Below are 26,688 nucleotides of genomic sequence, written 5' to 3' on the forward strand. Positions count from 1 at the left end.
CAAAATCGGTCCTTTGTTTGTTCTACTGTGTGTCACAGTGACCCCAGAGCAGGTGAAAGAAAACCACACGGAACAGAGAGCATCCCACTCACAGTTCAGACGGCCACGGCCCCTCGGCGCAGCAGCCCAGGGAGGGTGCGTGGGGGACGCTAGTCTCCCCTGCCTCTTCCCACGCGGCTGGGGGCAGCCTGGCGAGGAAGACGAGGTGCGCGTGTGAGAGGCCGCCGTCCCTCGCAGTGCTTCCACAGGCCGGGGGCTTACCCCTGGCCGCCCGCCTCACTCCCCAGTGTGCTCCCCGTGGTGGGGGGGGGGGAGGCGATGCCAAGTTCCTGCCTTCAAACCACGTCCGAGCCCAGAGAACGCCGTGACACAGCTGAGAGCCGCGGAGCGCACCAGCAGCCACAAGTGAGCACGGCGACAGAACGCACACGTCTGTCTCACCCCCCGCACCCCCCGCTAACATCACACCTCGGAGGCAGTTCCAAAAGAGGTCAAGCAGCCCAGAGTGAACTAAAAGGGGAAAAGGAATAAAATTTTGGAAGGTGCAAGAAAAGCTTAGTTCCAACATGGAAGATCCAGACCAGAACAAGGGGGAAGAAAAGCAGGCAAACCTGGAGGAAGCAGGAACTATGAAAAGACTGGAAGCGTCGTCAGTGGCTCCCCGGGCCAAGAAAGCCGGGGCCCACGCCAGCCCGGACACAAGCGAGGAGGCGCGGCTGCAGGGACGCGGCAGGGCCCTAGGGGGCTCCCGGGCGGCACCGGTGCCGACGGCGGTGGGGGTGGCAGCTGACTGAGGCGCAGCCAGAACTCAGCGCCGTCCCTCCACGGAACCCCCCCCTCACGTGGACAGAGGACGGAGGGTCGTTCCCTGGAAGCAGCAGTGTCCCTGGACTGAAGGCCCCCTGCCTGGCTGTACGGAACAGAGGTGGACTCAACCTCCGCGCACACACTGCACCGAGACCCCTCCGGCTCCCCTCCGCCAACTCAGCCCCATCCTCCCACCCCCACACTCAGTTCCCAGAATGCTGCGGCCAGCGGTCTGCAGAAAAGAAGCTGGAAGAATCATCTCAGGGAATCTGATCACCCGAGAAGAAAAGCCTAAAGATACCAACACTGGGAATTCCCCAACAAATGGCCAGCCCGGAATATCCTGATATAAAGTCGAAAGGCCCCACCAGAGTCAGAGTAGAGCGGGAAGGAGGGAAGGAGGGAAGGAGGAGGGAGGGAAGGAGGGGGGAGGGAAGGAGGGAAGGAGGGGGGAGGGGAGGGGGAGAGAAGGAGGGAAGGAGGGGGAGGGGAGGGGGGAGAGAAGGAGGAAAGGAGGGGGGAGGGGAGGGGGGAGAGAAGGAGGGAAGGAGGAGGGAGGGAAGGAGGGGGAGGGGGGGAGGGAAGGAGGAGGGAGATGAGGGAAGGAGGAGGGAGGGAAGGAGGAGGGAGGGAAAGAGGGAAGGAGGGGTGAGAGAAGGAGGGAAGGAGGAGGGAGGGAAGGAGGGGAGAAAGGAAGTTGAAACAGAAATTACACAAACTATCAACAACCTGGAGGTGCGAAGACACTGCACCAATCAACAAAACAGGAGGCTCTTTCAGAAGAACAACAAAAGAGCCCTCGGAAATTAAAGACCCTGAAAACAGAAACTAAAAACTAAAGAAGTTCAAGTCCAGTTGAAGCCATCTCCTGAAAACTGCATTAAAAAAAAGGAGGGAGAAAAGAGGGCTGTACTGGAGGAAAGGAAGAGCAAATTACAGAAGGTGTGCAGGAGGCCGCGTCTGGTCAACAGGACTTCCCAGAGGACAGGCAGGGACGCGAAAGGGCGAAACCCTTCAGCTCGGGAACTCCGAAAGCGCACCCAGGCCGGCGGAGCCCAGGCCGGTGGAGCCCAGGGACTGGGGAACCCGCTCGCAGGTGAGCACGAACGGGCCATGGCGCGCCCACCGGCAGGGCACTCCAAGTCTCGGGCGCACTCGAAAACTTCCGCAGGCCTCTAAAGATGGGAAGGAAAAAACGTCAGAGACAAAGGATGAAAAATCAGAACCTCTGGGTCCGAAGCAGAGCCGTGGAGACAAGAGGCGGCGGCGCGAACCTCCGACGGCAGGAAGGACGCGAACGTCGGTCTGGAGCTCTGTGCCCGGCCGGACTGTCCATCGCGCCTCCAGTCCTGCAGGTCTCAGGCCCCGGGCCGGCTAAGCGGCCGGTCTCAGAGAGCCACCAGACACGGTCTCCGCCACGACGCCAGCACCAGCAAAATGTGGGGAAGGCACGGGGCACAGCACACCTGAGCCCCACGGAGGGGAGACGGGCGGGGGGGTTCCGGGATGGCGGCCGGGCACCAGGGGCGGGGCAGGGAGGGGCCCGGTGTGGGGGGGGGCCAGAGGCGGGAGGGGGCGGGGAGGCTGCCCCCACGGAGCGCAGAGGCCTGGGCCCTCTCTGCACGGGGCTGGGGGGGGGGGCGGGGGCGAGCCCCCAGAGGGCGGGCTCTCTGCGGGAGCAAGCCCGCCGAGAACGACGGAGACGAGACGACGGAGACCGCACGCCCGCCTCCGGAGACACACACGCGGAGGAGTGGGAGTGAGGGGGCGTCTGGGAACGACGGACGAAGAGGCCCGCGGACAGACCGGCTCGGAAGCGGAGAGGACAGACCGCCAGGAGCCCATTTCCCGGCAGCAACACCCGACGGACAGCTGCGTCTGCGTGACTGCGTTCCCGGGCGCTCACCCACCGGCGGGGGAGCAGCACGGGGAAACAAGCTACAGGTGCGGGGAGAACTAAGAAACGGGACCACCCGGCCCACTGCCCTGTGCACATCGACCCGGGATGCGCCCGGCCACCCGGCCGCACTGTGGCCGTCCCCCGCGAACACCTGCCGGGGAGGGCCCAGGGCCGCGGTCCCCGCCTGCTCTTCAGGGTGCGGGCGCGGAAGCCAAGGCTTCCCTGCCACTGCCGCCCACTCTGGGCAGCCACTGCCGCCCACTCTGGGCAGCCACTGCACATGCCTGGCATTCCCGTAGGGAACCAGCACTCAAACACTCCCAGACCCTGCTCGCTCCTAAAGGGTTTTAAACTAGTATCTCACTCCCGAGAAAGCAAATATTTACTCCATAGCCTCGCTCCCCCACCCAAGTGATGAAAAGCTGGCCGATGGCCTGCAGAGCCGTAACGGTGCGGCGGCCGCCAGGGGCAGGGAGCCCGAGGCCCGAGGACCCTGCTCCGCTGTCCCGCGCATCCTGCTGCGTGACAGGTGCCAGCCTGGGCAGTGAGAAGCCTGGCTCCCGGTGCCGGGACCCTACTGGCCGAGCACGGTCCCACTCGCCAGCCCGACTTCTCTCGCCACTGTCCCGCCACTGTGGACGCCACGCTCCAGCCCAGTCAAACCGCTGCCGGTTCACGGAACAACTCCTGCCGCTGCGCCCCCCGCCCCCATTTGCCATCCCACCAGCCCTGGCTGGGCCTGAGAGCCGTGCCCCCCCAGGTCAGAGGCCTCTGCCCTGCGTTCCCGCAGCACTCCTGCTCGCAACCCACCTAGTGACGGAGGGGCTGACACGCGCCCGGCACTGTCCTGGGGCGGGAGCGCCCGGCAGCGGACAGGACAGACACAGCCCCACCCCGAAAGGCCCCGAAAGGCCCCGAGAGGCTCCGGTGGCAGTGCTTCCTGTGTGACACGTACCCCAGTGGGTGCGAGAGCTGCCGATCGCCTCTTCCTGCGCCCGCACAACAAGCTCCCAGGGACGACGACCGCCGCTTTCAGCTCTGCAACCTCAGGACCTGCCGGACAAACAGTTTAGGCAAAATTAAATACAACTACAGCGAAACAAGCGGAACAGCACTAAAAGCTCCCGGTGGGTGCGGTCGGCAGGCAGCACTTGCTGCTCAGAGGCCCTCTGACGTGTTTTGTTTTGGGTTTTTGCCTCTTTTCTGTTGGAAGCACAAACCTGAAAACGTCAGTCACTAACACCTCGCCAGTCTCTTGCACCCGGCTTTCCTCTTCCTGCTCAGCTGAAGGCCAAAGGTCCCAGGTCCTCCCAGATCTGGCTCCCACCGACCGCCGCACGCACGCCATCAGGCACACTGCCTGGGCAGCGAACGTGGACTTGGTGCTGAATGAGGGCCGTGAGCGGGCGAGGGTCCACTGGGGACTCCCGGGACTTCTGAGAGAGGCCCCGGGAAGCTCCTGCTTCGACCAGAGCCCAGCGGCGGAGGCTCGCACCGCCCAGACCACGGCGGGTCCAGGGGAGCTCCAGGGACGCCACACTCGCTGTGAAGCCTGACCTTCCACTCTGCCAGCCCTTCCCATGGCAGCCACGGGCTCTAAGTCCTTGCACAGGCAGACCTTGGCTATTGCGGTCCAGTTCCAGAGCACCACGAAAAACCAGCACAGTGATAAGGCAAGGCACCGGCTGTTTCTGGTTTCCAGGGCACGCAAGTCCTGCTCACGCCACACTGCGGCCGGCTGCAGAAACACCGGCCCCCGGCCCTCCAATGCATGCCCCTGCTTTACGAACGCTCACTCCCCTGCTGCCAACCGCCACCTGAGCCTCCAGCGAGCCCCGACGTTTCTGCTGGGGCGGGTCTTGCGTCCGAGTGGGCGGGCGGCTCGGTACTGAAGGCTGAGCCGGCTGTGGCACGTCCAGGACCAGTCAGCGCCGACGTCTGCCGCACGACCCGGCCGTTGCCCCACGGGCGCGGCACTGGCGGGCAGCCCGGCCCACAGCAGAGCTTCCTTCGACCCCGGCGCCGTCCTCCCAAACCCCACCTCTGCCTCCTGGGCCACGTGCGCGGGACAGTCCCCCTCCCCCGCCATCCCGTCAGCAGTCCCCACAGCATCCCCACCAGGGCAGGCTCCGGGTCCGGGAGAAACACGCCGTCGTCCGAGAAACGCCCCCCCCGCGCTGATTTCATCGCCCGGCTGCAGCCAAGCACCCGCCGCTGGCGCCACTTCTCGCCCGGGCCCCGCTGTCCCCACCGCCCTGCAGCTGCCCCCTCCACTGACCTCCCAGCCCCTCAGAGCCGCCCTCGAGGGGCGGAGTCGACTTCTCGCTGACCCCTGTCGGTGCTGGCACCCGGGCCCCCTCCCTGCCTCTGACCGCCCCTGACGGCGTCCAGGGCGGGCTTCCAGAAGGGTTTCAGTGGACTCTGCCTGGACCCTCCACGGGGGAGCCACTGCCTTCGTCTACAGCGTCGCCAAGTCCCACCGTCTCCCGTGTCTGTGCCACCCACGACACTGTGCTCCACGGAGGCCACACCCGTCCGCGGCAGGAGAAGGCAAACCTCCCGGATGGACCCGTCTCCCGCATCGTCCCTCCACCCGCCGCCCCGCGGGGCAGCCGCCTCCCCCCAGTCACACCAGCTCTCCGCGGGGAGGGGCCGCAGCTGCCATCGGTGGTCTGGGACCCCCAAACGACACGAGCAAGCCCCCCCCCGGCTCCAGAGCCCGGACACCCACGACTCGAGCCGGCTGCGCCGCTGCCCTGCGCGGGCTCGCCCGCGGGCTCAGGGCGAGGCACGGGGTCAGGCCTCGCCAGCCGTGCGGCCCTGCCGGGCAGAGGAAGCACACGCACTGTCGGTGCGGGCACCTCCTACACTCAGCACCGACGCCCGCCCGCCTCTCGCCACCACGGGGCTGGGAAGACGGGCCTCCCGGGGCAACACTGTGCGTGCCCTTATCTCCCGTGCAGTGGCACGACGGGAACACTGCATGCCGGTGACAGCCGCACATACCAGGCTGGCTTCCATGCACCCCAACACGTCCTGCCTGACTTCCAGAGGCTGGGGGAGGCCGGCAGGGGGAGACACTTCAACAGCTGGTTGATGGGGTTCGATTTAGAAGACAGCGGCACGTGTCTGGGCCGCGCCCGGCAGTTCGGGCCGTGTCACCGCGCTCACAGTGAGATCCCTGTGACCTCAGGGTCCGCACACCTCCCGGAGCCCCAGGAGTCCGCCCTCCCGCAGCACGGAGCGGCCCCTCTGGGGGGGCTGGGCTCCGTCTGATGACCTGACGGCAGCCCCGGCGTCTCTGCCCAGGGACACAGCTCACACGCACACACAAGTCTCTTACCCTTTCCGGGCTCTGTGGACCGAGGAGAGAACGCCTCCTCCTCAAAGCAACCGTGCAGTCACTACCACCCGCTTACAAGCAAAAGGACTCGGTGAACCCGTCACGGGAGCAGAAACCCGGGAGCCACGCTGGACCCGCCCTGGACCGGCCTCGGCGCTGCCCCTGCCTCTACCAGCTCAGAGCCTGGGCAGGAGCTCAGATCAGGCGTCCCATCAGGCCCAGGCCGGTGTGGCTCAGCGGACCGAGTGCCAGCCTGAGAACCGAAAGGTCGCTGGTTCAACGCCCAGTCAGGGCACACGCCTGGGCTGCAGGGCCAGGAGCCCGGCAGGGGGCGCGTGAGAGGCAACCACACACTGACGTTTCTCTCCCTCTTTTCCCTCCCTTCCCCTCTCTAAAAAAGAAAAAATCTAAAAAGGCAGTTATTTAGAACAGGCTTCACGTCACCCCTCTCTCCAGTCCTCAGCTGCACCCCTAATTAAGGCCTTCTCCATTTACGTGTGCGACATAATTATACAACTGAGAGAACACAGGCTGTTACCTCCGACCACCCGGACTGTGCCCGTCACCTGACTGGCAGGGCGCCACTGGGCGCCACTTGCGCGAAGACAGAGGTTTGCGCTGCCTGCCCCAGGGTGCGCTCCTCTAACACCCTTCCCCGAGCCCTGCAGCTCCAGCCCAGCCCCCCGCCCCCGCCCGCCTCACGACCCTGCTCCCGGCCAGCCTCGGGTGCAGAGTGCCCCGCTCTGGCCCACCCGACGCCGCACCCCGCACTCCGAACGGGGCGCCGGCCCTCAGGGCCACAGACGCCAGCCACCTGACCGGCCCTGGGGCCGGCCCCCGGGGCTTCACACCACACTGTGCGCCCGCACTGCGGCCAGGCCAGGTGCCCTCGGCCGGTCGCCATCACGAGACAGGCACTTAAATGCTGAACAACGGGGGTGGCCAAACAGACCGGCTCACGTGTGTGCCCATCCACACGGCAACCACACACCCAGCCTCAAAGGCTGAGCGCACGCGCAGGGAGCTCGTGGGCAGGACCCGGGAACCGAGGCACCTGGACCACCTGTCAGAAGTCGGGTGCCCGCAGACAGCCGCGAGTCGCCCCAGGCCCTCTGCTAGCGAGGTGAGGCGCTCGTCCTGTCATTGTGTCCGGAAGACCTGCCCTGCTACGCGGACCCCTCGGTCACAGACACCCGGAGCTCCGGGGGAGGGGCAGAATTTAACTTCTGGCTCATTACTTAATTTTTTAAATTTTCAACTTACTGCTATTTTGTGCAAACAGACAAAACAAAACTGAAAAGGACCGCCAAAATAAACACTGGGTTAATGGCCGCGAGTAACCACAGACTAAAAACTGTCTCCTTCGTTCCTAACCAGCCCCTGAGGAGGCAGAAGCGAACAGCTCAATCAGCGGAAGCCGCCGGAGGCAGGCAGCTGCGGCCCCAGCGTGAGTCCGGGCCGGTGGCGGAGCCCTCACCGGCCCGGTGGCCCCGCTCGCCTGTTCAGTCTGCCAGACGCCGACCTGCGCATCGACACCACGTCGCGTCCGGGGCCAGAAAGCCGCGCACGCCCTTGCAGAGGCAGAAACGAAACAGCAGAAACCCGCCCCGACCGACCGCCGCGGCTCGGTGGGTCGGACGTCGCCCACACAGCGGGAGGCCCCGCAGGTGCCCGGCCAGGGCCCAGGCCCAGGATGAGGGTGAGGCCCCAGGTCGGGGACCTGCGAGAGGCCAACCAGTCACTGTTTCTCTCCCTCTCTTTCTCCCTCCCTTCCCCCTCTCTAAAAATAAATGAGCTTTTTAAAAATAATAAAATAAAATAAAATGTTAAGAACTCCATTAACTAAAAACTTAGGCTAACCTGTTACTCAAATCCATTTGGCATGACCGAGGCATAAATTACACAGAGGTGGGGTTTAAGCGGCTCGGAGCTCCGAAGTTTCCAAGTTAGACCGAGACCTCGGCCACAGCGAACTGTGATATGAGCCTATTTAGATAACAGTTCAAAGAGCTAGTCTCATACACAATGAGTTTTGGGACTACAATCCAATTTTAGAAATGTCACAATAAGGTACATCAAAAAAATTCTCTCATTTGGAACGTATCAAACATTTGAAAGGAATCCTTAATAAAAATTAGGAAACATATCTAAATATTAAACAGTTATTGAATGGAACAATAAATGCCTCATGACCTAAATAAAAATACCTCACGTCAAAATTTAGCCCTCAGATAAAGAACGCTTCCTTAAATGAGCCAAAACTATTCTAATCATAAAAGAAAGTATTGAGAAGACATTAGAATCAAGAACTTCAGTTCCAGTACACCGAAAGTACAGAGACAAACCGCCAGCTGGAAGAAATGACGGAGGACTACTGCAATCCACACACAGAAAGAACGGCTACAAATCACTAAGAAAAACATAAAAAGCAAAAGAAAATTAGGCCAATGACTTCACAAGTCCTTCCTAACAGAGAGAGGAGATATGGCCACCAGATTAAAAGTTCGACGGCATTAGTGATGAGGGAAATTCCATTTAAAGCCGCAGACAGGCACCATCTCACACTCGGCCGCCTGGAAAACAAGAGCAGCCACACGGGGCAGAAGCGGGGCCGCGAGGCCGGGAGCCAGCCTTCTCGTGGGAGCGGGGGCGCAGACCGGACGAGCGCTGCGGAAGCGCTGGCGCAGCAACGAGCGCGAGGAAGACGGGCCAGCCCAGCGCCCAGCGCCCAGTGCCCGGCCACCGGCGCTCCTGGGAGGACCGGCCGGACGTCCATGTGCACAGGGGCAGCACGAGCCGTGGATGGCAGCGTCTGTAACAGGGAAAGGCTGGAGACCACCCAGATGCCCGCCCGGTCACATGGCAAGAAATGAACAGCATACACCCCTCAGCTGAGGCTCAGAACCAGCAGAGTGCAAAAAGGGAGTCATGTAAAAACACAGAGAGAGTGACTGACTGCCTTCGCATCAAGTTCAAAGACGAGACTGACACACAGACAGAAATGGTGAACCCAATATTCAGGCAACGGCCTCTGTGTTACGCGCTAGGGCTACGGCACTCCTGCCGCAGAGGAGGAAAGCAACAACACTAACACACAAACAGCACCAGGCAACAGTACCAGACGGTGGAAAGGGCTTGGAGGAGGGGCAGCTAAGGGGGCTGAGGGGGTGGGGACTCAGTGGGGAGCTCCGGGGGCCTGCACAAGGGCCGGCGTGGGGGGTGGGGTGCTCCGTGGGGAGGGAGGCTGAGCCGCAGATGCCCACTGCGCGCCCTTCTCCTCCTCTGGGCTGCAGGAGCCCACGCGGCCTCGCCGATCTGGCCCCATCACCTGGTTTTGTGGGCCCGTGAGCTGACAATGGTCTTCACACTGTATGTGATTAAAGAAACAACCCGAAGAACCGTAACACTTCACTGCACGTGGAACTGTGTCAAACTTAGGGACCAGAGATGAAACTGCACTGGAACCCCCAGGTAGCTCGTCCCCGCCCGCACCGTCCCAGGTGCTTCCGCACGGCCAGGGCGGGACTGAGCACCGGGGACAGAGGCCCCGCGTGGCCCACGGAGCCGGAGGCGGCACTGCCGGGCCCCGTGGAGGAAGTCGGCCCGCCCCCACGAGAACGCCAGCGGGGGCCCCGGGCCCGTCCTCCGCACTCACCGCGCGCCCTCGACCGCTACGAGCAGCTCACGCACGCCTTGTTTCGCATCGCAGGGTCTCACAAAACCACGCGTGAAACAAGACGAACACCTTAAGCGTATTTCTCCAACGAACGCTGCTCTGTTGGAGCTACATGCCCCCCTCCGCCCTAACGGCCAAGTCAAAGCTGCAGGGCTACACTGTCCCGGGCGCGAAACCGCCCAGCGGAGCACAGCTCCCGCTGACACTGCTCCGGCACAAGGCGGGGGGAGGAGGGGGAGCCTGCTTTCTGCTCCAGGCTCCCAGTCTACGGAGAGTCCTCGTGGCCCTGCTCCCCACTGCCCGGGCACGAGGAGTGCCGGACACCTCGCCGCACCGCCGACCCCACGCAGCACGGCCGCGGCCGGGCCCCGGAGCGGTGCGCCGGGCTCCTTCCCGGCTCCGTGAAGAAATGCCGCAGACACCGTCACCCCACACTTCAGCAGGGGCCGCAGAGCTGTCCCACGTCAGCATGCACGTCCCCAGGCAAGTGCCTTCCCGTATCTGAAATTCCAACCGGCGCCTCTGACTACGATGAACAATATTAACAAAACACTAATTGTTTGAGGGAAGGGTATAGGGGACCAAGTGGTGATCCTCACGGACACCTGTGGCCAGGGCTGTCCGGCAGGCCCTCACCTGACGCCACGTGCTCCGTCTCTGCGCGGTCCAACGCGGTCGCCACTGGCCTCGTGCGGGAACTGCGCACTCGACCAGAGGCCAGTGTGCCTGGGCCAGAGGACCTGTCACTGAGTCTCACCTCGACAGCCACAGGTGGCCAGTGGCTACCACCGGGGACGGCAGGTCCACGGCTAGACACTAGGCGTGGAGTGGAAATGGAAAAAGCGTCCTTGGTTCCCTAACTGCAGGCTGGGCTTCGGTCCAGCCCTCCTCCTGAAGAAGAGTTGCGCAATGGGCAGGACACTTCAATCTCAAAGGCGACAGGAAACTGACAAGACAACAAGGAAACACCCAGAGAAAATCAAAGTGAAATCAGAAACCCGAAGAGATAAGCAGGCCCAGAAACCACCTTTGCCCTGGAGCCGTGCGCCGATGCGGAGGCGCCGCGGACCCCCTGCCGTGCAGAGGGCAGAGAGACGGAAACCGAAGGCCAGGTCGCCGAAGTGTCTGCCTCAGCCCCAGCAAGAGGCCCCGGGAGTCTACACGGGTCCAGAGGGGGCCGCGGGAAGCCAGCCGTCTCCCCCTGGGAGCACTGCAGCTCCGGGGGGTCCGCGCACCTCCAGTCTGGGGTGGGCTCAGGGTGGTCGCGGTCTCGTCGGAGCAAAAGCAAACGCTCTCTGAAGGCAGCCACCTTCACTCTAGGCCTCGGAAGTTTTACAGGTAGCGTGGGTCCATGCACCGCACCGTGAACAAAAACTACCTCAAAATGAATCATCGACCTGAATGTAAAACCCCGAACTACAAAAACTCCAGAGGGGGCACCAAGTGAGGGAAAACCTTTGTGACCTAAAATCAGGCAAAGACTTCTTAAATATGACAGCCAAAACCCACAATCCATAGAACACACCGATAGACGGGACATCACCAAAACGTGTGACTCTGCCCTCGGGTGCCGTTGAGGGAGTGCAAAAACAAGCCGCGGCGTGGGACACACACACTGCCCGTGTCTGATACAGGACGTGCAGCCGGAACACACCCAGAACCCACCGGCTTGAAAAGGAATGCTCCGTGGGCCAAGCCTCTGAACACCAGAGGTACAGGGACAACAACGAAGCACATGAAGAGACACTCAACATCACTAGGTATTTGGGAGGCGTAAAGTCAAGTCACAGTGAAGTAGCACAGACGCCGAGTACCATGGCCAAACCGAGAAGACCAGCCCTTCCGAGTGCCGCCCCAGGGCGGCACCGTGCCCTGCTGGGGGGAAGGGGAAGTGGCACGGCCCCTCTCCGGCGGTCCGGCCCTGATTCAGAAGCTGCACTTACCCCTGCCACGTGACCCTGGGCCCCACCGTGCCCACAAAGACTGACACGAGAGAGAGCACCCCTAGACTTGATCCGCAGACCCCGAAGCCGGAGACAGTTCCCCCACCCTGCTCTCCGCATTCAGTGTCATCCCACACCTACCTGGAAGAACTTTTGTGGACGCTGACAAGTGACCCTCACACACGTACTGATGTGTAAAGGTCAAGGGTAGCCAAGGCACACTGGAGGGAGTGCCAGGCAGGAGGAGCGCCGTGGCGTGCCACGGCCCAGCGCAAAGCCACGCAGCTCAGGCAGCCTGGCGCCGGGGACCGGACGCGGGCCTCTCGCTCACAACACTGGCGGTGCTGCAGCGCGCTGGGGGAAGGTGCTCTTCCCGGGGAATGCGGCTGCGGCCACCGGCTGTCCACGTGTCAACGAAACGGGGTCCTTCCTCACAATACATACCCAACCCAAGTCAACAGAGTCACGCAGTTAAAGGAGAAAGGCAAAACTATGAAGTGTTTAGAAAATAGCAAAGGAATTCACTGATAACCTCAGGGCAGGGAGAGACATGAGACGCACCAACTACAAAGGACAAGACTGACAAACTACGTTAAACTTAAGAAGTTCTGCCCTGGCTGGTGTGGCTCAGTGGACTGAGCACTGGCCTTCAAACCAAGGGTTGCCGGTTCAATTCCCAGTCTAAGGCACAGGCCTGGGTTGTGGGCCAAGTCCCCAGCAGGGGGCGTGCAAGAGGCAACCACACACTGATGTTTCTCTCCCTCTCTTCTCCCCTTCCCTCTCTCTAAAAAGTAAATATAAACAAAATCTTAAAAAAAAAACTTAAGAACCTCCACTCATCAACAACAACAACAAGAACCCACAGGTGGGCCGGTGAAGCTGCACAGGACCAAGGGGGAGGGGCCGTGGCCAAGCACACGGACCCCCGGGGCCCGGGGAGCACACGCAGGGGCCACCGGTGCCCAAACGCCTGCCGGGGGCACGTGGGCACTTCGTGCCACCGTGAGTGGCCGGAGGGCGGGTGCACGGAGAAACCACACGCAGCCTCGCTCTAACCAGGGAAGGGCTGTTTAAAACCACGAAGGGGCAATACCAGAGAAACCACCGGAGGGGGCGGGGAGCGCAGGCACCGGAAGTCGGAGACAGGGCTGCAGACTCCGGCGGAGAGGGCTGGTCCCGGGCAGGACGACCAGGAGGCTGCGGACCTCAGGAGGACCGTGGCCTGGCCTCCCCGAGCAGCTACTGCAGGCCAGGCCCTCGGGAGCGCACCCCCTGGGGGCCACAGCCCTCGGCTCCCCCACCTCACAGCTCCATGTCCGCCCTCACAAAGCCGTCCAGCTGACAGTCCGACCGCGTGGGAACGCCCTCCTGTTCTGAGATCACACTGAACTCGCCTGCCTATCCCCAGTGCAGGCGAGTGCAGGCGAGGCAGGAATCAGTGCCCACTGCACCGCCCATCGGTCAGCCCAGACCCCCGGCCACCGCCCCGCCTCCGCACAGCCCGCCCAGCTCTCGGCACCCACCACGGCCCACCAGGGAGCGCTGCCTCCCGCACCCGCCCGCTGGCGCATGCGCTCCTCTGCCGGCTGCCAAACGCCGCGAGTCCGGGCGCCAGGCCGACTGCCAGCCACCGCAGGGCAAAGCTGTTCGTTAGAACCGTCCGCGCGGACATCAGGGTTCACAAGAGTCGAGCGGCCCCCGCACAACACGCTCAACAGCACCCACAGAAGCAGCTGCGGGGCCTGCCCCAAGCTCCGAAACGGCCGGAAGACGTCTCCGGGAGTCCGGAAGCGAAGGCGCTCACCGGCCGACCTGAGAGGCCCAGAGAGACCTCCCCGCGCGGCCCTCTGCCCGCGGCCCCCCAGGGTCGGACCCGGGTCCGAGGTGGGGCCTGCACAGTTCTCAGTTCTGGGGGCAGCGACGCTGCCGTCCTGTGACGACGACCCTTCGCAACCGCAGCAGACAACCCGGGGCTCACCGACCGCGTGTGCGTGCGCGTGCGCGTGCGTCCCCGCACACCGCAGAGCAGGCGCAAGAGGGAGCTGCTGAGCGTGAGCAGACTGCCTTTTCCCCACGTGCTGACCCCTCCCCTGGAGCGAAGGCCGGTGACCCATCCCTCTCAGAGTGTTCCGTGCGAACGACAGCACGGCGGCGACGGCCTCGCGGAGCAGGTCGGGGGGAGCCAGCAGGCGGCGTGGCAGGCACCGCGGCAGCAGGAAGACGGGCCCTGAGGGGCGGTGCAGGGCTGCGGTCACACTGCGCGGGGCGCCCGACGCGCCCAGCCGACCGGTGAGGACCCGCGAGGGTGCCCGTGACAGACCCCGCTCCTCCACTGTCTCCTGAGGCCGCCTCCCGTCCCCGGAACTTCGGTGAGCCCCAATGAACACCACGGCCGTTCCTACGAGACCCGTTTCTAGGGGAAAGGACTCTTCCAGGTTGTAAAGGGCAGAGCGGTGCTTTCTCCTGGACCCAGGGACCAGTCCGTGGGGTAGGGGCCGCTCTCCAGTAATCCAAGGGGGTCGTGCTCCCCCGTCAGTGCGCGGGCGTGCCACAGCGTGCGCGGGCACGGCGTCGTGCGCGGGCGTGCCACAGCGTGCGCAGCTAAGTTTCTGCCCTCGCGGTGCCTCGGCTCTCGGGACCAGACACACGACCCACTCAAAATGTGTAACGCGTGAAACCGTTCGAGCCTCCCTCTCGTGCAGCAAGGACAGAGGCACGGTGTTCCGGTCCCACGTGGACGCAGCCAGCGCCGAGAGGTCGCAGACCCAAACCACCGGACTAGAGGACTTTTCAGACAGAACCGGGGCAGGCAGGGTGGGCGGGGCCAGGCACAGAGCCCACCGAGGCGACCTTCAGGTTCTCCGAAGCCTTGAGGTTGCCCCCCCCCCCACCCGGACCACAAAGGAACGGAGAGTGCGCCAGCCGGGGAAAGCAGGACGGAAAACTCTGAGGTGGTGCCAACGAGCAGAGTCACTTCAGGAACTTCCAGAGCAGCGCCGTGCCGCAGATGGGAGGTGCTGGGGGCCGCGAGCCCTCGCTGTGCCTGGGAGACGCGTGCGCACTGCGCTCCGCTCTGCCCGCCCGTCGCCCCTGCTCCCCACAGAGCTGTGCTCGCAAACCACGCTGACCCCGGAGACTCGCCCACACGAAGGCTGGGAACGCAGAGGTCACTAAGCACGTCCTTTGACAAGTAAGACGCATCTTATTAGTGCACAGGGCACTAATCGTCTTTATGTAACTGGTTCTAAATTAACTTAACATGATTAAAGAATTCTGGTATTTCATTAAAGTGTGTCCTCACACTACGCTGGCCAGATCAGAACTTCAAGTTCTGAAAGGATCAGATCCAACTACGAAACACACCAACTTCCCCAGACGCAGTCGCCCCTCCTGCACACACTGCCTGCTCCGGCTCAGGAGACCGGGGTAAGGCGGTCCAGACTGCCCCCTCTCCAGTGAGGAGCTGGCCCTGGCCGGTCCTTGAGGCCTGGCCAGCCAGGACCCGCCCCTCGGGGCCGAGGGCTACCCCAGCTCCACGCCTGCCGAGCTCCACCCACAGACGAGGACAGGAACAGCACTGCGCAGCTCTCCGGTTCCAGGGGGGAGCCAAGGGGGCGAGGCGTCGAAGCACCAGCCCCGGTCCGGCCGCGGGCCGCTCCCAGAGTTAACCTACCCGTAACAGGTCCCGGCACCCACCACCGACACGTGCACCCGCTCGGTCGCGTCACGTTCTCCCCGTCACTGGGTAGCGCCCCCACACATAACTTCAGTCGTTTCTCCTGTTCTGAAGTTTGTAGTACATGGCAATGCACGTAAATAAAGCTTAGGAAGGATTATTTAAATACAAAGTTTGAAAGGAAATAACTTCACATTCCTAAAACAGGTAAACCAGCCGTAATGCCACCAGTGTCTTCGTCTCAGGGCTCCGGCTACCAAAGAGCGGCCGCCGGCCCTGCCCACCGGGGCCCAGAAGGCGGCAGGGCCCGGGCCGGGGCTGCGGGCCAGGCCCCCGGTTGGGGGCTTTCAAGAAGCAACTGATCAATGTTCTCTCCCACCCCCTCTCCCTCCCTCACCCCACTCTAAAAATAAATAAATAAAATCTTTTTTAAAAATGGTGGGAATGGCGCTACTCAGGCAAAAACATCTATCTCCTATTTCTGTCTATAAACCATGCCATTAGTGTTTATTCAAATTAGGCTATAACTGACAGCCTTTGCTAAACTGAACATCGATTTATATATGTTTATCTGAATTTATTTTCATCGTAGCGCCTGGTAAAAAGACAATGCAATTGTCACAGACAGGAGCCGGGGTTCCCTGCTGCTTTACTACCAGAAACACAGATGCCGGTGGAGGGAGAGCAAGGAAGGGCTCCGATCACCTGCTGCTGGACACTGCTCGCAGGGAGACCGAGAGGTCACCGTCACCGGGCGGTGGAGAGGAGAGGAGAGCAGGCACAGGTGCGCCGGGAGCTCCGGGCACGGCCCCCGCCCCGCCCCGCCGGGGCACCTCCTGAGCCCTGACAAGCAGCCTGGCATCTGAGTGCTGATTTGCATCCAGGAACTTCCTGAACTTTATTACCATTGATTCAAATGGTAATACAAGGTCATTTATTTTGTCCAAACTTTTTAAATTGATATTTTAAGTGATTTATATAGGCATCAGTAAAAAGTCTTGAAGACTTTCACAGCAATGCTTTGCTCATTATTTAGGGAATTTTTTGAGGGGAAACAGGAATGAGTACATGCTCTTCAACAAGCTTTATGATAAAGTACAACAGAAGTGAAACTTCTGATCGTTCAGCAAAGAAACTCATTTCACAAGTACAGTAGCAACAAGCAGAACTTTCAGTGCCATTGAAATCTTCGGTTGCGTTTACGGAGGGACGCCGGCCGACAGGACCCCGCAGGTCTCACACGTCTGTGACACGGGAGCTGTGTCCCCGCCCCACAAAGTCAAAGGGTCCTCGTCACCACCCACTTGGCCCTGCCGCTGGGATTCAGCACAAGGTCCCTTCTACCTGGAGACGTCTCAGCTGAAAATGTTGAACTTCAAAAGCTAAAGCCATCCACAGTGTTGTTAACACTTCGAATGGACTCTCTTGTTGCCCTCGAGACAGTTTTTCATTATTCTCTCAAAATCAAGTCTCCAAACAAGCGTTAAGTCACATCTCCTCCAAGACCCCCGTGCCCGCCCAAATGCAACTGTCCAGTTTCAGAGTCGGGGTCTCGGCCACCCCGACCCCTCTCGGGCACACCCCCTCTCGGGCGTGCGCACCTGCTACCCACTGGGCGCCTGCGCTGAAGCCTGCGTGGGGGCGGGCTCCTTTCGACTAGAAATTCCTGAGAGGGCTGATGGCACTTGAGCTCACCGTGCCCGCAGCGTGGGGAACGCAGAAGTGTCGGGAGGAGAGGGACAATGGGCCCCGCTGCACCTCCCCGAGAGGAGGCCACCAGCGCACCACGACGTGCTGCTCATACGGATACCGAAACACAAACTTCCTTTACAAGTTTAAGCACGGCGGGGTCCAACACCGAGTTCAGGGGCACAACCGGCAAAGACAGGATCCAGGCTGCACCTCAACGAGAGCGAGTCAGAGGCCGGTCTACGTCTCTCCGATCGCCCCATCCACACTCTCCTCCCGGGTTCTCCAAGGCAGGGCTGACCAGGGCGCTGCTGTGTCCTTTGCAAAAGGGGACCCTTTTCCCAGCCCGCACGGGTGAGGCTCCCTCCGTCATCCCAAACAGCAGTGGCCCGTCTCTTTTTCCAACCATGAGACTATCTACCCTCTGAGTGAAACTCCCAACCACGGCCGTCTGAAATACAGACCCCCAAACTCCCACGCGGCCGCCGGTTCCCACAGTCACTACAATATTACGATTATCTTAGTCGTGCTGCCCAAAGCCCAGCTGCGGGCTAACGATGCAAGAATGGGACACTGTTGAAATGGCTCAAAAAAAAAAAAAAATGTACGCTTAGTGCATTAAGCGGCAAGATCCTGCAATCCAATAAAACCAAGTAACAGCCCCCTCCTCCTGATGAAGAAGAGAGGCCAGGACAGGAACCGAGAGAGGAACCGCGAGTCGTCCGTGGATCCCCCCAAGGCGGCGCGCGGGGGGCTGGGGCCGAGGCGGAGGCCGCTTGGAGGCACAAAGGCTCGGATGGGGACTCGGAGCCATCGTCCCGGGAACCGCCGGGCCCGGAAAACTGGAGCCAGCAGCCGGGAGGGCGCCCACCCCGGGCCCGGGGTCGAGGCTCGTCGGCCCCCAGCACTCGGTCCCACCCCTCCCTGCCCGCGGGCCGGCGGCCTCCGCTCCTGGTGCCCCGCGTCCCCACGTCCCCGCGGGTTCCCTCTTCCTCCTCCTCCTTCTCTCCCCTTTTGTTTTTGAGGCATTTGGCCGGCTCCGGCGGAGGCCGGCCCTTCTCCCACGTCCCCCGGCCTCCCCGCGCCCCTGGCTTCCAAGCGTCCCCGGCCTCCCCACAGCCCGGGCCTCCCTGAGCCCCGGCCTCCCCACGTCCCTCGGCCTCCCTATACCCCCGGCCTCCCCCGAGCCCTCTGCCTCCCCGAACCCCGACTTCCAAATGCCCCCCGGCCTCCCCACGTCCCTCGGCCTCCCCGAACCCCTAGCCTCCCTCTATCCCCGGCCTCCCCTTGTCCCCCGGCCTCCCCACGTCCCCCGGCCTCCGCGAGCCGCGGCCGGCGGGCGGGCGGCGCGGGAGGAACCGGCCTCGTCGCATCCGTGTCCGCGACTGGCCTGTCCGGCCCCGCTCGGCCCTCCGCCCTCAGGCCGCGGCCCTGCCAACCACCAGCTCCCGAACTCGGCCGCCCGCCCGCGCCCGGCCCCGCACTCACTCGGACCGCGCCTGGCGCGGGCTGGCGGACACGGACGACGACTGGGCGGCGCCGCGGACCGACGGGCCGCGCTCCCTCCCACGCCTCACGCCGCGGGCGCACAGCGGTCCCGGCCGGCGGCGGCGGCGGCGGCGGCGGCGGCGGCGGCGGCGGGCTCGCGCCCTCGGAGTCGTGCTGCGCGTGCGCGGCGGCCGGCTGAGGCGCGCGCGCCCTGCCGTTGCGCGCCCCCGCCGCGTCCTTGTCCCGAGCTTCCGCCTCCCGGAGGACCGGGCCTGCGCTCCGCGGACCGCGCATGCCCAGCACGCCTCCGGGCGCCGCTCCCGCTCCCGAGATCGCGCTGGGGGCGCTGGTCCGGGGTTTCCGGGCGGCCCGAGGCGGTGCGACCGTGGCTACAAGCCTGGGGACCCCTGGCAAGGGCGAGAGGGCGCGCCCGGCTGTGCGGCCTTCGTTGGCCGTGTGATGGGGGGGCCACAGTGGGCCGGCGGGTGGGACACTTCGGGGAAGTCCTCCCACCCTTTCCCTGTCCCCAAACTACAGACGCGGCCCCTGGGACGCCCTGGTCGCCCGCCCAACAGTCCCGTCCCAGAGTCGGAACCACAGCTGCGGGACGCCGCTGTGGGCCTGGGCCTGGTCCTAGACCTCTCCAAGTTTCATGCCCACCCTAAGGAGTTAGGTGTCCTGGGCCACTTTGCAGGTGGGGAAACGAAGGCTCGGGGCCTCGTTTTAGTGGCATCGTAGCTAATGCCAGGCTCTACTAAGATTCGATCTTAGAAGATGGTCTGGAAGGAACTTTAAGTAGCTACTGCAGGTGAACGAATTATGTCACTGAGCTGGGGCCATGACCCCCAGACGACACCAGTGCTCTGGGGGTCCCGATGCCTGAGTAAGGATGGGAGGATCCCCGGAACCTGGAGGTCACCAGGCAGAGGGGTGTGAGTCAGAGCCAGTTTTGGAGAAAAGCTGATGGGTTACCACCCCTGGACTTTGGGGGGTGGGCGGCAGGGCAGATGGCAGATGGCAGGGGCCTGGTGGTCTGGTGCTGGGCTGCAGGAACCTTCAGAAGGGTTTGTGCAGAAAGTGATGATGGTTGATTTGTGCTCTTAAAAAAAAATCACTGGCAACCTTGCGGTAGGAAGTGAAACCAGAGCAAAGCAACTTTCGCTTTTATGGTGTCACTTGAATCCTCACCACAAACCAGGAGCCCAGATAAGCTCACCCTCCTTTTGAAAGGTGAGCTCCCCGAAGCTCCCAGAGGCGACCAGCACCCCTCTTTCAGAAGCGGTCATTTGGTTCTCATTATAACAGAATCGGGTAAAATAAAATGCTTTTGCTTATCAAGCATTTGTCCATAGTTAGTGTTTTCTTTTCCTTGTTTTTTAATGACATATCTTACGGTTGGGGTTTTTTTTTTTTAAACTACATTTAAGATGAGGTGTCACTTCCTTGGGTGTCAACTGACCACTCTGAACACACGGGGACCACCATCCTTTCACACGTACTCCCCCCCACCCCCGCCCTCCAAAGCGCCACTGTTCACAGCCTCCCAACAGGTACTTGTTGATTTCTGGGCGGTCTGCTCCTGCCCCCAGAATACCGAGAGTCAGTTGTTACTGACGCAGCAACTTTGTTCTGTCCACTCCCGGGCCCCTGGCACATAATGAAATGCTTGTCGAGTGACTGAATGAAGCTTTGGGCGATGTGAAGTGAGGAAGTATTGGAAACAGGACGAGAACAGGGTGGGGTGGGGAGGACAGTGGAGGGACAGAGGGACTGTGGTAAAGGGTATCTTTGGGGGAATGGGTGGGCTTAGCGCCGTAGACCAAACATGGCCACCGAGTCTTCGACACTCCTCCCAACAAGAGATGGTTCGCTATTCATCTCTTGAATTTGGACAGACGTTGTCACTTGCTTTGACCAATCAAATAGGTCGCCGTGACATTGTCCGGCTTCTGAGCCGAGGCCTCGAGAGGCCGTGTGTTTTTTCTCGTCACCCTGTTAAACAAGCCCCAGCTAGCCCAGGGAGGCCACGTGGAAGAGAGCCAAAGCGTTCCGGCCAACAAGCTGCCAACCGCCAGACGTGTGAGCGAGGCTGCCCTAGACCACCCAGCCCCAGGCAAGCGCTCTGCCAACTGCAGGCACATGAGACCCAGAGAGGCCAGGAGAACTGCCCGCTGCACCCAGCCCAAACTGCCAAACCGGAGGATAATGAACAAATAAAAGAAACACCTGTGGCCATAAGCATCTATGTTTTGGGGTAGTTTGTGACACAGCCACACAGTGAACCAATACATTCAGTTACCTCAGTTCTACCATGAGATGCTTGAAATTGATATTCTTGAAAGGCAGCTTTGATTATTGAGCTTAATGAAGAAAACAGGGGCAGGGCCAGGGGAAAAAGTGATGCAAGCGAGAAGGACAGACAAGAGAAGAGGCAGATGAGCGGGGAAACAGTCAGTGGCTGGTTGTCTAACAGACCCTCCTGCGCCCTCGAGCGTCCTTGTGGCGCCGCGCCCCTGAGGCCGAGGCATCAGAGGAACAGCCCGCAGCCCAGGCTCAGGTTCGGCTGTTCGGCAGCGTCCGCCGCTGGGCAGGTTGCACAGCGTATCCACGCCTCTTTCCCCGCCTGTGAACTGGGGCTCGAAAACCGGGACCTCCATGAAGTCAGGTCGCTGAAGGCCGAAAAGAACCATGCCATACTCAGTGGATTGAGTGCGGGCTGCAAACCCAAGTGTCGCAGGTTCGATTCCCAGCCAGGGCCCATGCCTGGGTTGCAGGCCACGGCCCCCAGCAACCGCACATTGATGTTTCTCTCTCTCTCTCTATCTCCCTCCCTTCCCTCTCTAAAAATAAATAAATAAATAAATCTTTAAAAAAAAAAAAAAGAACCATGCCATAAAACACCCAGCATCGTGCCCGGCACAGCCTGCACGTCTTGGACCAGCTACGGCATCACCGTATGGATAGCTGCTAACCCTGAGACCGGGAACCACCTAGAGCACAGTGTTAACAATGGCCGATTTCCCTCGGGCTCTCTGGGTCGGGTTCTGCAAATGCCACCTCCACACCTCACAGCAACCCTGCAGCCTGGACACTGCTGTCCCCGTCCCGTCTTGTTGAGGTGAACACCGTGGCTCAGAAGGACAGAAGCGGTCGGATGGAGAGCCGGGCTGGGGTTCCAAGCCGCAATCCCTCCGGCTGCACGCCTGCGCTCCCCCCACTCCTGGGTGCAGCACTCAACCCCACACAGAAAAACAAAACAGAACGCCATTTGGCTGTCTCCTTCCTGCGCTGCGCCAGATGGGCCGAGCGCTGACCTTGTGTGGGAAGCTTTCAGGAAGGGCTTCCTGCTTGTTGGCAAAGCAGCTGTGCACCCTGGGAGCCGTTCTCCCTCGGAGAGGCCCCCGCCTCCCTGGGCTGGTGGGCAGGAGCCTCTCACTGGGGGAAGCAGAAACACACGTTTAAGGCCAGGGGGTGGGCCCCAGGAAGGAGGGCTGGTGTCACCGAGGAGACAGGAGGCCCGGGTTCCTGTCCCTGTTACGGCACTGATCTGCCAAGAGAAAGTGAGACCGAGCAGACACTTCAAGGTCCAGTAAGATATGCCCCGGGAGCCATGCACCTGTCACAGCCCCGGGATGCTGCCCCTCCAGTGTCGAGAATCAGAGGCTGGTCAGGGAAGAGGGAGCCGGGAGCACCTGGGTTCAAATCCCAGCTCCGCCACGTGACAGCCCGGTGGTCCTAAGCGGGCCACCCAGCCTCAGAGCCTCAACTTCCTCATCTGTAGCATGGGGAGAAGGGGATGAGCAAGCTGCAAGAGCAGAAGGGAAGGGGACGGGGGTGCCCCTAGGGAAGAATGCCCAGCGAGGGAGCAGGACAAAGGTGGGAAGTACGAGGGACCGGACGGCAGACGCCCTCCTTCAAATTCCGGCCAGCGTGCGGAGGGGACAGGCCGCAGCCGCTGAGGGCCCCTGACCCCTCAGGAAGGGCGCATTCCGGGCTCCCAGGCCAGCTGGACGGTGTGGGTTTTATCGCCCATCCCAAATTTCACTTGCAAAGGCCGTGGGGGGCACGTTCAGCCCAGAGGGCTGCTCGCTGCCATCGTTTCCGCACATAAGCGAACTGCCGTGTCGAAGACTTCCCATTTCTTTCCTCTTCCCCGCGTTGCCTTTTCCGAGCTCCACGTTCGTATTTTCGGTTCCATCGTGCTCTCGACTTGGCCTGAGTCCCGGGGATCCAGAGCCGTGCTTCCCAAACTGCCTGCGGGGAGGGGCCCGCTCCTCTTCCCTTGAACTGGCGTAGACCGATACTTTGGTCAAGAGCCATAAAAATAAATTAGTAGAAAGAATAACACCTTTAAAAAACAAAGTCACACCCTGGCTGGTGTGGCTCGGCGAATTGAGTGCCAGCCCGCAAACCAAAGGGTCACTGGTTCAATTCCTGGTCGGGGTACATGCCTGGGTTGTGGGCAGGATCCCCAGTGGGGGGCATGTGAGAGGCAAACACAACTGATGTTTCTCTCCCTCTCTTTCTCCTTCCCTTCCCTTCTCTCTAAAAATAAAAATAATAATATTTTCTTAAACTCTAAAAAAAACAAAGTTGTACAAAATATAAGCCCTGCTTTTTGATTATCGGATCCCAAGGAAATAAAACACCTCTGTCAAGTTGCTGTGGAAGTTTCTACAGCTGCTTATTTCCGTACTCATCTCTCCCGGAGGGTAACAGTGTGGGAGGCACTCACAAGGAGAAAGGATCGCCCTCACCCCTGGGAAGCTCACGCTACGGAAGGCCTCTCGGCATTCACACTTGTCATCCTTGTTGACAAGTGACTGGTACGGTGACCCTGAAGGGAAACTGAGGCCTGGCCAAGTCCTGGACTCACCCGGGGTGTCAGCAAATTAGCACTAGTGGCATGTGAGCAACAGGCGCTCTGGGCACAGCCCAACTGAGAATGGGGGTCGCTTTGTGCTGAATCCAGTGTTTGTTGAATGACTGAATGAAGGTCTCCCAAACTACTTGCTTCTCCCCATGGTTGTGTAGAGTGTGTTACCTTGGATCCTTGATTTTCTTGTCTGTTTCCTGACTCGCCTAAACCACAAACTCCTCGGAGTAAGAAACCGAGAGATTTGCGCTCTCGAAGTTGAGTCACTCTGTCTTGACCACGGAGACCTTCGTCCTACGAGCCCCACAGGGCGGTCACAAGGAGGAAACAATACGTGCACAGGAAAGAGCGGGCGTCTTGCTCACGGAGCACGTCCCCAGCGGAGACACTCGTCCGAGAGGATGCACCCGAAACCTCTGTGGGTGGGAGGGCACACAAGTCAGCGCTTGCCACGCTCACTTTAATACTCAGCCATGGTTTGTAACGCATCTGGAGGGCCCAGGTCTCTTGGACCTTCTACAAATGGCCTACCGGGACGCACAGATGCAGAGAGACGTGTTTCTAAACAGGCAGCCCAGGCCCGCCTCCAGAAGGGATTAAGGAACTCCAGGCTCACCTGGGCTGGTAATTACCATCTCTACCTGGAAAAATCCTCAGTGACTCAGCTGGGTGGAAATGCCACCTACGCCTGGGGGACAGGAAAAATGCTGGGACCTTGGCCAGCCCCGACAGGCGAGCAGGTCTCTGGCTCCTGGTGGAAAGCCAACATGGGCTCTCACCTGCCGCGCAGGAGAGAGGCACCGCGGTCCGGAGCCACCTTGGTCTCGCCGCCCCCCGCAGCCTCGTGCTCCGGGGCTGTCGAAGGCCTGGGGACTTCGGGGAGCAACCAGGTGGCCCCTCTAGTTCCGAAACCCTGGGAACTCACAAAAGGATGACATTTAGTCTGCCACAGGCTGTTCACGGTCCCCACCAGGAGCTCTCCAAGGGCAGGGACGAAGCCTGGCTCTCACACAAATTACAAAGCTGGCAGCGACTTCCCAATAAATAAATCATGTTCCTGCTCTGAGGCGGCGCTTTAGGAAAACGCCCGCACCTCCAGCAGACGGGCCGTGGCAGCAGGCAGATTTCGAGGACAAACAAACGGCAAAGCACTTGGCGTTCGGACCAGCTGAGCTTTTATGTAGATGAGCCAGAGCCCCAGAGCTGTCTCCGCCAAGCAGGCCCCGAAAGGCAGCCGTGACTAGGGCGTCTGCGACAAAGGACCCTGAGTCAGGGGCGTGGTGGGGCGATGCGTCTGCCCAAGAGGGACTGTGGGGAAGGACCGCGTGCGATCGAAACCGTGTGGAGCAGCGTGCACCTGCCACTCCCCGTGCCCGCCCCCGTGGGTGTGGGTGTAGCATTTAAACACGCACATTTGCTTGTATTTCTCAAGAGAACCTCGAACTGGAGAGCTGGAGAGATGTGCCATGCCGTCCTAGATGGCCTTTCTGTTCGCCAACACGCCAAGCCGAGGGTTCAAGTTCAGATACACACAGCTGTTTGCCCTGAAGGGTCGGGAAGGAGGAACTGTCTCTCGGGTGACCTGGTGCACCTCTGTGGGTGCCACCTTCTCTGTCATCCTCGAGGACGTGTGAGGCCAGGCATGCCGGGAGCGCCTTCCGCATCCCGCTGTCTCCTTCCCGTGGATAAATGCAGCTGCGGGCGTTCACCGAGCACCTACTGTGTGTGAGACGCTAGCCCCGGTGCTGTGGAAGGACTGAGGAGCAGAAGTCGCCTGGGCTCCGCTGCCTGTTGTATTAACAGGGGTCAGCAGGGGCCAAGGCCTGCCTGTGGGTGGGGGAGGTGCCCGCTGGGGGCAGTGGGCGGGGCATTTCTGGGGGCGTGGCTCTAGGCCCCCATCCTCTCCCTCCACGCCCTGGTTCCTGGTGTCCCTGGGAATTCCCACTCATTCTCCACTGTCGCCCTGCAACCGTGACCCCCAAAGCTGGGCCTCAGGCCAGGCGTCTGCCCGGAGCTCCAGACCGGGGTCCAACAGGCACATGAAGCTCCACGAACCCCCAACGGAAGCCTTCCCCTCCCACCAGACTGCCCATTGGTGGTCCTTGGTGGGTAGGAATGCCCCCCACTGACCCCCCACCCCCCATCTCCTTCCGGGCGTTTGAGAGCGGGAGCCGGACAGGAGCTGTGGCCTCCGTGCCTGTTCCTGTCTGAGTGGGAAGCAAGCGACAGGCAGTCGCCGCGGAGCAGGCTCTGTTCCTCCCCCTTGCCCGTGCGGGCCGCCCTGCCTGCTGGTCACAGCCCAGGTGGAGGGTGAGGGGTGGACGCAGGGAGATTGCGGGACAGGCCCCGGCACGCTGGGGTGGGAGCAGCTGAGTTCCTGCTGGGTACCTGAAGGCGGCCGTGCGGCGTGCCTTCTGCTCACGCTCGGCCTTGCCCACGATGATGCCGCTGTTCGGGTCTGCAGGGACTTTCTCTTTGGGTCTGCAACTCCGGAGGGAAGTGCGGTTTATCTAGCAAATGCCTGTGCAGCGCATGTAAGTGCCAAACCCTGTCCTTAAGCGTTTGCCAATCTTAACCTATTCGAACCCCTTCGCAGCCTGAAGAGGAAGTGGCTGCGGATCCCCCCGCCTCGGAAGGCTGGGACGCTGGAGACTAGCAGGTCGCCGGCCCAAGCGCCCGCGGCCAACAAGCGGCCGAGCCAGGGTTGGAGCTGGGGGGCCCAGGCCCCGGGCCCTGCTCTTGACCATGGCCGCAGGATTCCTAGCCTCCGTCGTGGGCTGTGACATTCACCCGCTCCGCAGAGCGTCTTGACCTGTCAATGCATTGGGCTCCTGTTCCTATTTTCAGGCCGAGCCGCGGCTGGGAGGAAACAGATAAGGAATGTGCGTTTCCCGAGCCCAGGGCCTGGCAGACCCTCCCCTGGTGGGGGGGTGGGGGGTCAAGGGAACTGAGCAGCAGATGGGTGAGGCCTAGAAAGGCTGTGGGGGGAGGGCTCCCCACTGGACTGTCTGCCTGCCAGCGGAGAGCACTGACTGGACATCACAACACACAGGCCCCCGCAAACAAATTTAATAAGCACGTGGGGACACACCGAGGGAGGGAAGGGGGAATGGAGCAGCAAACCACAGGCAGGAGGGCCCTGGGGCCACCGCCTGCCCTGCGGGAAGACGCCGGAGCTCGCCTGGGAACCGCGGGGCTGTCCGGGGCTCCCGGGCGCTGCCTCCTTGACAGCTGACGTGAGTGCTGTGACCGTGTGAAGGCGGGGACGGCGGGGACGGCAGGGACGGCAG

At 61.6% G+C, this 26,688-nt stretch overlaps 1 protein-coding gene across 2 annotated transcripts in view; it reads right to left on the reverse strand.

The window, feature by feature from the left end:
- Positions 1–18,695, reverse strand: part of PTK2 (protein tyrosine kinase 2) — a 134,664-nt gene extending 115,969 nt beyond the window's left edge. Inside the window, exons 1-2 of one of the 2 annotated variants that reach the window (XM_045861380.1) lie at positions 18,523–18,695; positions 3,663–3,760 (exon numbers count right to left, since the gene is read on the reverse strand). The gene's annotated coding sequence lies outside the window, so the exon portion shown is untranslated. The remainder of the gene's footprint in view (positions 1–3,662; positions 3,761–18,522) is intronic. The other variant, XM_045861381.1, reaches the window with a different exon arrangement.
- Between the last annotated feature and the right edge of the window lie 7,993 nt (positions 18,696–26,688).

The sequence above is a fragment of the Phyllostomus hastatus genome, unplaced genomic scaffold (genome assembly GCF_019186645.2).
Source record: "Phyllostomus hastatus isolate PE091 unplaced genomic scaffold, TTU_PhHast_1.1 phas_scaffold_21, whole genome shotgun sequence".
Classification (NCBI taxonomy): domain Eukaryota; kingdom Metazoa; phylum Chordata; class Mammalia; order Chiroptera; family Phyllostomidae; genus Phyllostomus; species Phyllostomus hastatus.